At 40.9% G+C, this 10,491-nt stretch overlaps 1 long non-coding RNA gene across 1 annotated transcript; it reads right to left on the bottom strand.

Moving 5' to 3' along the window:
• Nucleotides 1–1,164: 1,164 nt before the first annotated feature.
• Nucleotides 1,165–8,729, bottom strand: LOC123588298. Its single transcript, XR_006707801.1, has 3 exons — nt 8,718–8,729; nt 7,745–7,748; nt 1,165–1,744 (listed from the first exon to the last, which is right to left on the bottom strand). It is a non-coding gene; the product is annotated as an uncharacterized LOC123588298 (long non-coding RNA).
• Nucleotides 8,730–10,491: the final 1,762 nt, after the last annotated feature.

Genomic DNA, 10,491 nt, shown 5'->3' with positions numbered 1-10,491 from the left:
TGTGTCTATGAAGGAGATAAACAGGGTACTGTGGTAGAGCATGGCAGGGAAGGCTTCTCTAAGGAAGTGATGCTCGAGCTGACATTTGATGTGAGAAGGGAGTAAGTCATGGCGGGGAGCCAGGGAGATCGGCCTTCCTGGCCAAGAGAACGACGTCAAATGCAAAGGCTCATTTTGAAGGAAACTCACTAGTAAGTATTAATGCTTATGTAGAAGTCTCTGCACAGATCCAAACTCGAGGATCAGAAGGGTTCTATAATTTCTAAGAGTGGAGGGTGGCCTTACTTTGTGATAGATGGCTTCGTGTGTTCAGGTATGACCACTGTCAGGCCGGCTGGAGATAACCCAGACCAGCCTCTGCCCCTTTGGAAGAGTTGAGCTTACTTGAGAACTTGGGGTGATGTTGGGGAGCAGTTCCAGGGACACAGAACAACCTTGAAAGTGGTAGAAGGTCCTGGTAATCAGCTACTCTTGCGCCGACGTGTCAAATGGAGCAGTGCCAGCTCTAGCGTCTCAGGAGTGATGACATCTCTACAACCGTGTTGGGATTCTTCTCTGCAACATTAAACTGAGACTCAGCTCTTTGGAAATACCTGTAGTACTGGGACCTTGCACCTGTCGGGCAGTTGACTCTGTTGGTGTTCGATGACTTTACGTGCTTTTTAAGGAGATGCTGTGTTTACATTCTGTTTTGTCTGCTGCGGCCTAATTTTTGTTGGTTCCCTGCCCCCCCCCTCCCCTCATTGGGGTTGTTTTCATTCTTCTGAGTGATAAGTTCTCCTGTCTGTTGAATTTTGTCTTTATTTAAGTTAGCAACATTATTTAGAATTCCCCCTCCACAGCGCCGGTAATTTTCTCTGTTTCACATGAGAACTGAGTGAACATATTTTCTGTCACATTTCTAAGATGAATGGTGGTTTGCACAGCAGAGTCCATAGAGAGACGTCGTAGGGAATCAGAGGCTGGTGACGTTCCCACTGACTTTGGTTTAACCAGTGGCAGCTTCATTTTTATCCTATAATGGAGTTCTATTATAGATTTCTTTTTAAAAAAGAGTTTTACCGCTTTAAAAAAAAAGTTGAAAAGTCTGTGTAAGCACTGTTGAGGATTAGAACACATGACTGGACTTCGGCCCACTTTTTTGGAACAACCCTACCTGTGTTCTTTTCTCCTGCTTCAGGGAACCTTCCTGATTTGGTTTGAGCTACGCCAGTTATACTAATTATACAGTATGCTATCCATTCATTCCGTAAACATTTACTGATGTCTGCTCTTTATCCAGCCACGGTGGAAGGTGCTCAGTAATGAAAAGATGACTGGGATTTAGTCCTGGCCCTCAAGCTGTGGAGTTATTCCTTCTCTCAGGACCTGCCACTTTGCCAGAAGGAAAACTGCCTGATTTTTCTCAAAAGCTAAATATTCGTATTCTGTACTCTTAATTCTGTATCCCAAGTATATAATTGCAAATTGTTTAATACCTAGTTTGTTTGTTTAACTTTAAACCATATCCAACTTTGCTTGATTCTTCTGCCTTTAAATGTGTCCGATTTTCTCCTTTGTTAAAATTACTTTAATTTCAGTTTATTTGTGCCTTTTAGGTCAGTTTTAATGAAGACTAAGACACTGAAGGTGAAGAACAATCAGTCTGGTCTCTTGCTAATTGAAATCAAGGAAAGAATTATATATACCCAGTGGGTTTCTCTACCTCTTCCAAAAGATGTCCAAATACACCTTTAAGATCTGTCTTCCCGCCCCCCCCCCCCCCCGCCACCCCGCAAAAATGCTTTTGAGCATTTATTCAGTAATCAGCACCTTCCCCAGTCTGGTTGATGGTGAGTTATAAAGTAACACAAGAGAATGTTCACTTTGCTTAAAATTTGCCTTTATGTCCACTTGCTTTCATGGCTATACATGATAATTTCACAGACTGCCCCCTTCCACACCATCTCCTCTGTCTCTGTAGATAACTAGGTAGTCTGTGGACGTAAGCAACATGTGATCTTTTCTCTTACTCTGATCCAACTCACCAGTGTTTAGACGTGACAAATTTTTGGCCAGTTTCTTTCCTTCATGAGCTTTACTCTGCTAAATTCTTGATAATTCATCAACTGAATTGTATCCTTCCTCCCTTTCTCATGACAGAACGTATCCCTAGTGGTCTTGCTGGCTGCCCTCTTGCCAACCATGTTTTATCTGCAGACATCAGAATGTTTCTCTCCATTGGCCTTTACTAAAGACCAAAAACGATGGTGCTTTTCATACCCAGGGTCCTAATTCACCATGAGGGTTGATGTTGTTCCAGTTGGTCAATCACTTAAATCTTAACAGATGGCTGAGAAATTCTCTCCAGTTAAATGTCTTTGTGACTAGTAAATAGCATGAATTACAGATTCTATTTTAAATTATGTTTAGGATTAGGAACTTTTCCAGCAGTTGCAGCCAATGATTTTCCTCTAATACCAGCCCATTTCCACCTTGGAGCGTATTGGGTTGTTGTTAGTATGATCAAGAGTAATGACGATAGTGAGTGGTCTCTAGAGGTGGTCAGAATCCTACTGTTGAGTTCCTTTTATGTCTTTTCAAGCTTTCATGAATATTTTATGTGTTCAGACTACCTTTTATGTGTGGGGATTGAGGGACAAATCATCTCTTGGAGTGGAATTCCTGTGTTTGGAGCCTCAACCAGGAAACGTCAGCTATACTAGATATAGACAGCCTCATGATAGCCTTTATGGTAAGAACTTGTCTAATTTCTTGAATAATTTCTTGTAATTTTTTGAATAGGAACGGTTTTATCTTGGATATTATAGCTAACTTTATATATAGCATAACTGCCTTAAATCTTTTTAGTAGGAAATAAATTGTGTGTGTGTATGGATTTATAGATACATACACACTCCTAGGAAAACCTTAACAGTAGGGGTCATTTATCTGCTTACATTTTAGCATCACGGAGTAATTCTGTTGTTTAAATCTCAGATCTCACTGAGAGTTCCTTAATTTGCTTGCAGACATTTTCTTTTCAGACCTTCGGAGTAGTTTATTTATTCTGCCAGAGTCCTGATTGGCGGTTCGGTTAGTATGCCATTTTTAGGCAGCTTGATAATGAAGAATCATAACTGGAATTCTTTAACATCAAGTAAAACTACGATAGACACCCATTGATTAAATTATTATACGTCCAGTGGTCTCTGGAAGGTACTAGAGTAGGGTTAACTTTTTTTTTTAAGTGTCAGATTGCCATCCCCTGTTTTCATCTCAGCTTAAGATTGCTGAGCTGCTTAAGATACCTGGGAGGTAGCACTACCAGGTTAAGTTCTCCTGTAGTTAAGGGCAGCCTGAAGGTGGTTCAGACCTGACTTTCTTAGCTGTGCTCAACAGAAATGGATTTTCCAAAGTTCTTTGGGTCATCTCTGATTCACAGACTCCTGACCAGAGTGTGTTAGCCTAAGTTAACGTCAATGTCCATTGGTTTGCTGCCGTGAGATCTGTAATAGACCACACATTTCAAGCACTGGTGGAGACAGAAGGGCCCTTGGAAGAATAATGCTGCTGTTGATGGGAGTGAGAAGGATTCGTTGGCACCACACAAAGGACGTATAGATTTTTCTCCAAAAGAAATCCTGCAACATCATCTTCTCCTACCCTTCAAAAAAAAAAAAAAAAAAGAAAGAAAGAAAGCTCTTTGTTTCTCCAGAATGTTCAGTGAGAAGTTAAGGATTTACTTCCTATTTCTAATTAAAGATGATCATTTATTGAACCATGAAATCCATAATATACTGATATAAGAACAAAAGTGAAGTCTTAGACCTCGAAAAATACTTCATTATGTATTTTGCGTTTCACACTCCACTTTTCTTCTGTCTCTCTGTGGCTTTAAAGCTTTTGGCTATTTTACACTGTTAGTCACTAGATAACTTGCCATATTTCCCGTTCTATATTAAGTTCTACCCTTTACAATGCCGTAGCAGAAAGTTGATTCTCAGCATCTGTCTGTAGGGATAGAAGTCTTACTAAAAGTCTCTTCCAAAGAGATTTTCATTTTCCTTTTTTCAGTAAGTCCCTTAAGAAATATGTCGGTCTCGTTATTCACGTTCTTGGATTGTTCAAACAAAAGAGTACATTGGTGAGGCTAGGGTGCTTTTCTGGTGAATGTATGTACCTGCTTTAAGAATGTAGTCATCTGTTGGTTTGTGTAACTACCATACACACAGATTAATTTAAATTGGGGGAAATCATCACATGTAGCAAGGAGGTAATCTGCATAGATTTAATTTTAAAAATCCTGTTTCTTGGCAAGACGCAGAACCCAAATTGGTCACTTTTTAGACCAACTTTACCTCAGGCTTCATTGTTGCTTCTCTGACCCTGACATTTAAGGCATAAATATTTATATCTTTTTATTAGCGATAGTGAAGCTGTGACACGAACCATTTTTACACAAGAGGGCAAAACAAGAAAAACTAGAGATTACGCCGAAAGCAGATGTGCAGTTGTTGAACTAGATCACAGCGTTGTAGGCAAAATAAAAATGTTCATATCTGAGAATGCTCTTTGCCATCACTTCCCAAGGCCAGACCTTCTGGCAGAACGCTGTAAAAAGTAACAATTCCGGGCCTTTGTAATCTGAGGGGAGTATCTCCAGTTGGCAGTCTTTTCAATATATGAAGCAAGAATGTGGGAAATAGTTGGCAAAGAGTGTTTTCACCTAAAAAAAGAAAATGAAAAGACATATAAAACTGAATTATTCATTTAGCTCTGAAAATCTCAGAAAGATTCCGTGAAATACTATATAACTGGACCAAACGAGAAGACGCTTTAGAGGATTTGTCTGAAAACAGGTTTCAAGAATGAACTTTTGTACACTGACCACTAATTTGCTTAGGTACCACCAACTGTTCTTATAATGGACACCAGTAAATAAAGAATCCATGGACTTCTAGGAGCTTGCCATTAGCAATGCCCTCAAAGTGTTTTTTGAGCTGATGTCCTCATAGGTAGCTTTATGATCTTGAAAATTCTTACCTTTTACCTAGGGATACAAGGGGAAGAGTGAGTGGTGTTCTCAGTGTGACCGACGGCCCTGGGACACTTGGGACTGAGGTGTTCCCTGCATGCAGGACTTCCCGTTCCAAACCTGGGAAAGTCCTGGGTGCGCCGGGAAGAACTGTCACCCTAGGTGTTCTTAACGACTAACCCTCACTCCCTAAAACATTGTGACGGTTACAGTTAAGTTCAGCTGCCTTAGGGCTTGTCAACATTGCTGATACTTGGATGTGTGTCCTCCAGTCACTTACTACTGTGGACGGAATGTGAGATTCATAACAAAGAACAGCAAATGGCACCAACATGGTGGTGACACTTAACACTTAGTAATCCAGGGAAGGTAACCAGGGGGCTAATGAAACAGAAGAGGCAACTAGATAGCTAAGTTCCTCAGAACCTGTGTGTATATGGAAGTACAAATCATGTCTTTATGGGGTTAAAGCGAATCTGAAATTTACATGGTTCACAGTAAGCGAAAACTGAGTGGTATTGTGGATTTCTTCTCACTTGAGAGAAAATACGGCCTTGGATGCTCTAGCCTCTGCTACATTCTGCAGGCTGTCCTGCTCAAGAGGCCAGGATGTAGTGTTGATTCTCAGTGACTGTTGTGTTGAGATTACTAAATGCATCGGCCAATGGCAGGGGAAGAAAGTGGGTGTCCGGATCCAGACTGAGCGGTGCCCTCAGTTTTGGTAGCCCCCTACCCCTCAGGTGTTTACCAGCTAGAACGCCAAGCACGGGAGGTGAGATTTTTCTAATACAGCATTAATTTTGTAATGCAATATATGAGGGATGCAGTCTGTCGTCGTTTCCCTGTGGTAGTCCTCGGAGCCTGCGTCCCCTGTGCACTGTGATGTAGATGGTAGGTGTGTTCTTTGTAAGCTTTAATCCTATGGTTGTCAACAGTATGATGTGGTTCCAATTTTTTTCTTTTTTAAACGATGAGCTGAGGCTTTATTGCAGCTGGTTTTCAAGTTAAAATTGTGAAATACTGATTTCCTTCCCCTCGCCCACACCAAATATTTTAGTCTATTTAAAGTACAAAAAAAAAAAAAAATAGTTCTACTTAAGAAAACATTGCTTAAATGTCCTGTGATTTCTGGTCGATTTTTATATATATTTGTGTGTGTCTGTATGTGCTCTCACTTTTTACCTTGTTTGCTCTCTACCTGTGTTAACAGTACTTTCACCATTGAAAGGTGAACATTTTTCCTAGCATTAAAGAAAAAAAGCCATTTGAGTTGTTTACCATGTTATTATGGGACTAATTCTTAATTGTTTTAATTGATTTTAACTTAAACTGATCTTTCTTAGAGGGGATTATATTTTGCTGTCCATGCCCTAAATTATATGGAAACAAAAAAAAATTGTGTGTGTTTCACATAATGGCAGTATGATACGAAGAGTTCATCTTTTTCTTTAAGTTTTGTGCTGTATAAAAAGTTTATTCGACTCCCCTGGCAGACAGATACACACTGCTTGATATTATACCCCACAGCACACCCATAACACATACCCCCCAGTGCCGGTAAGTTTCATGGTTTGGTTTCTTTCAGAGCCTGCTTGTGCCAAATTAATGATCTCCAATAGTATCAACTGCTGTAAACAAAACAGACTAGAAGGGGAAATTCACATTTACTCTCAAAATGTACTCCTAGCAAAAACAACAACAACAAAAACCTTTTAAGCAAGATTCCATTGAAAAAAGAGTAAGCCACAGCTTACTCATAATTAGCTATCATGTCACAAAACAATTGAAAACGCTAAAAACTTTTTAGATGAGCCAATTCCTCTGTGCCTTGCAAGAGCTCAGCTCCTAGGATGAGTCAATACTTCTGGTTAGCAGACTGCTTTCTTCAAATCATTTGACAGACGCGCTTTAGGATGTAACAAAAGGGACTTCACAAGCGGAAGTGCGTGCTACTCTGCTTGCATTGAACAGTCTAGGAACTAGCATGGTTGCATCAACAATCTTGAATTGGTAGAAACATATTTAAACAAATCCTACTTAAATTGCTACTCCATGGCACTTTATAAACCATGTGAAAGGAATCTTCCAGCATTAACTACATCACTGCACTAGACAGGCGGCAGGAGAAGATCGTTTTCCATTGTCACCTCACCCTGGGAACGTTCCTGGCTCATTAAGCTGTTAGTGACACTGGTTGTCTGCACTGGGAGATTTCCATAATTACCCTAGTCTCCATAATTGCACATGCTCACCAAAGGGCTAAAGAGTAGGGGAGGAGTATGTTGTATGTTTGGGCTTTATCACCATTTGGCAAATCCTTTCCTCTCCCCTCCCACCCTTGCTTCAAAATAGATTGAAAGCCCCTTAGTTTGGGAAGCAGATCTTTTACTATCAAAATGATGTATTCCAGTGCTGTCATTTTAAGCACCTGATACATCCGAGGGTGAAGACCGTGTTCATCTGCTACTCAAGAACATACTTGTCCCGTGCAGTTGTCCAGCTTCCTTTCCTCCTCCTCATCACAATGTAAAGATGAGCCCGACCTGAAAATGAATAGTTCACCAATGTAGGAATCCCAAAGAACAAAGGCATATATAAAAGCTACTTTCTGCTATGATAAATAGGTATGGAAACGTGTAGAATCAGTTTAGCTGATGGTTATTTTGTGTAAAAGCGAATGCCATGTTGGTTTGCACATAGGAAGACAACATTTCCAAAATCAACCACATTACTAGAAGGCAAGAACATTGAATCCGACTTAATGGGTAACAAGTTCAGTGATAACCAACAACAGATTAAGCCTGCCTTTAGGAAGCTGCAAACAAACCATGTGTTTCTGTGCTCCAGTGCAAGCTACGTGACCTTACGGTTGGTTATGGGATAAATGGAGTTTGAGATAGGGATTGGCCACCGCTTCTGTGTTCTGTCTTCGATAGTTTTGTTGGCTGCCTCTGCACCTACCTTAATGCTATCCAGTAATAAGATTGCTTAAAAAGTTTTGAAAGTAATTTAGGAAAGATGATCCCGGAGGAGGAAGAAGGTGCTTCTGAATGATATGCGGTAAGAGAATGGACAAAATACCGTCTAAACACAATATTCAAGGATGCGCTGAATGTGGACGGATGGAGAGGACTTGAGAAGCTGTTCGAAATGAGGTCTTGGAGCCAAACTCTTGCTTGTGACTTTGTGCACGAAAGCGGGACGTCGCGAAGGATAGGAGAATACCCAACATAACCCTGGCCAAGTATGGGCTGCTTGTTTGGGCATGGGGAGTTGAAACACATTCGTGTGTGTGTGTGTCTGTGTGTCAACCGAAACAACTTTTTGCTCAATGTACAGCTGGAGATTATTAATCTAGAGAACCCTCTGGGATTTTATGCAGAATGTTGTGTGTATGTAGGTTTTTCTGACAAATAGTAGCAATCATCAGAGAGGCCTTAACCACTGCCCAACAGGAATTCTCCATTAATGGAGATCCCCTGTCTTGAACTTAAGCTAGAGTTTACTCTGATTTTAAGTCTTGTTCAGGTTTTATTCATGAGCTACCTTATCTCTAGACTATATTTGATCACACTTTCAAATATACATGCCATGTAAATAAGATTTTAATGCTAATGATGACCTTCTAAGTGATTGCAGTTTTTAAGTATGTTTGGGCTGCGGTGGCTAAAAACAAAGATTTAAACAAGCCTAGCTTAACATCTGGAATAAAAGTATTCTAGGTTGCCTTTTTATATTGAGACTACTTTCATAGTGAAAAAACAGATGAGGTGTCTTCGTTTTACCCAAGAACCACAAACTACATCGTTGCAACTTTTAAATCAAAATCTTGAATAATAGCATGTGGTAGCACCACATTTTGAAAACATACTTAGTTGATCACAAACACATTTTCTAAGGAATTGAGTTTTATAGAGATAATTGAATGCTTTCATCTGTAACGGAATTAGCGGCCTGCAAACCACTGTGGTTTCTTCCTATGCTCTGAAGTTGTCAAAGGGGACTTTTCCGCTGCAAGATTCTTGTATAAAGGAAGTACGCAGCAGAGGAAATTCAGTCTTTAAACTCAAATGACAACCACTGACAAAATGTTACACTCTAAAAGCTTAACTACCTTTAAACTAAAGCATCTCTTACCATTTCAGTATCCATACATATGAAATCAAATATGTTAATAAAGTCAAGCTAGATTTGGCAAACTAAATTCGGAGTTTCTAGCAACGTCTGTACAATTTCCCTCGTGGTGCCGTCCTCATCTGCCAATGTCAGCTTCTTTCTCCTCTGTGTCCCGTCCCCCCCCCCTTTTCCCGTTCTGCCCCTAAAACCTCCTGCACATAAGCCCCCAGAAAACTGCCTTATCTTACAATATGTAATGGATTTGTTTGTATATTTTGTAAGGCCTGAGATCACAAACAGGGGTGATGTCCTAGGATCTGGCCTGTTACTACATTCTTTAAGAGACTGCCTTTGAAAATTGGTGCATATGTTATGTTTCCGCTATTCCCTAATTTATATTTACGCGGGGTATTTAATTAGTATTCCCACCAAGCAACAGCTGATCTTGATATATACAATTTACATATTTAGTGATTGGCTGAAGAAGAGGGAGGTTGAACGTAAAATCCTTTAAGATAAAACTGGGAAATAGGGGATCTATATGATTTAGTCTCAGGTCGTCTGGGTGTTTCTCAGCTGGGGATAGCATTATCCTAAGGGCCATTGAGGCAACAAGAATGCTGAGTAAGGGTGAAATGCTGTCATGGTCAAATACTTCAGTTACCTTGGATGATGGAATAAAAACTCACTTGGGTTCTTTAAACAAACTTTTTCTGTCTTTGATGACTTTGGACAGAGTACCATTCTGCTAGTCTGAAGCCTTGGTGATCATTTCTGATGTAATGGGAAATGGCACTAGGTCTTGGGTTTGGGCCCTGACTCTGCCAATTTATGGTGACGTTAGATAAATCATGTCATCAGACTGCCTCGCGTTCCTCGTTTCCTCAGATTCCCTGAAGTGAGGAAATGACTTTTCAGAGTGCCTATGGGGATTAGCCCAAAGTGGGTGCTCGGTGATAGATGACTGAATCTTCATGGTGTGCAGGAGAGGGGAGGGTAACTGTGAGGTCTCTACTCCCGGATCCTTCTTCTCTCGGAAAAGTTGGGAGACATGTCACACTCCGAGATGTCAAGCGAGGGAATTCTCTCTTGCCACCCAAGTGATGCGTAACACCCCCAAAAGTCCAGTGACGTGCAACAGTAAACATTTATTTAGTTTAGGAGTTTGATCAGTGATTCGGGGCCGGGCATCTGGGCACTTCTGGTCTTGCCTGGCTCACCTCAAGGCAAGTCGGCCCTGCCTGGGGCCACTCAGCCCTTCTATGTTCCTGTCCTCCTCCATCAGCCGGCCCAGGCATGTTTGTGTGGAGGTGGCCGAGGGCAGCACCAGCACCCAAGGCCACAAAGCCCCTTTCAGG

The sequence above is a fragment of the Leopardus geoffroyi genome, chromosome D3 (genome assembly GCF_018350155.1).
Source record: "Leopardus geoffroyi isolate Oge1 chromosome D3, O.geoffroyi_Oge1_pat1.0, whole genome shotgun sequence".
NCBI classification, from domain to species: domain Eukaryota; kingdom Metazoa; phylum Chordata; class Mammalia; order Carnivora; family Felidae; genus Leopardus; species Leopardus geoffroyi.
Note: the sequence above shows the minus strand (reverse complement) of the source record. Positions and strands in the feature narration are given on the sequence as shown.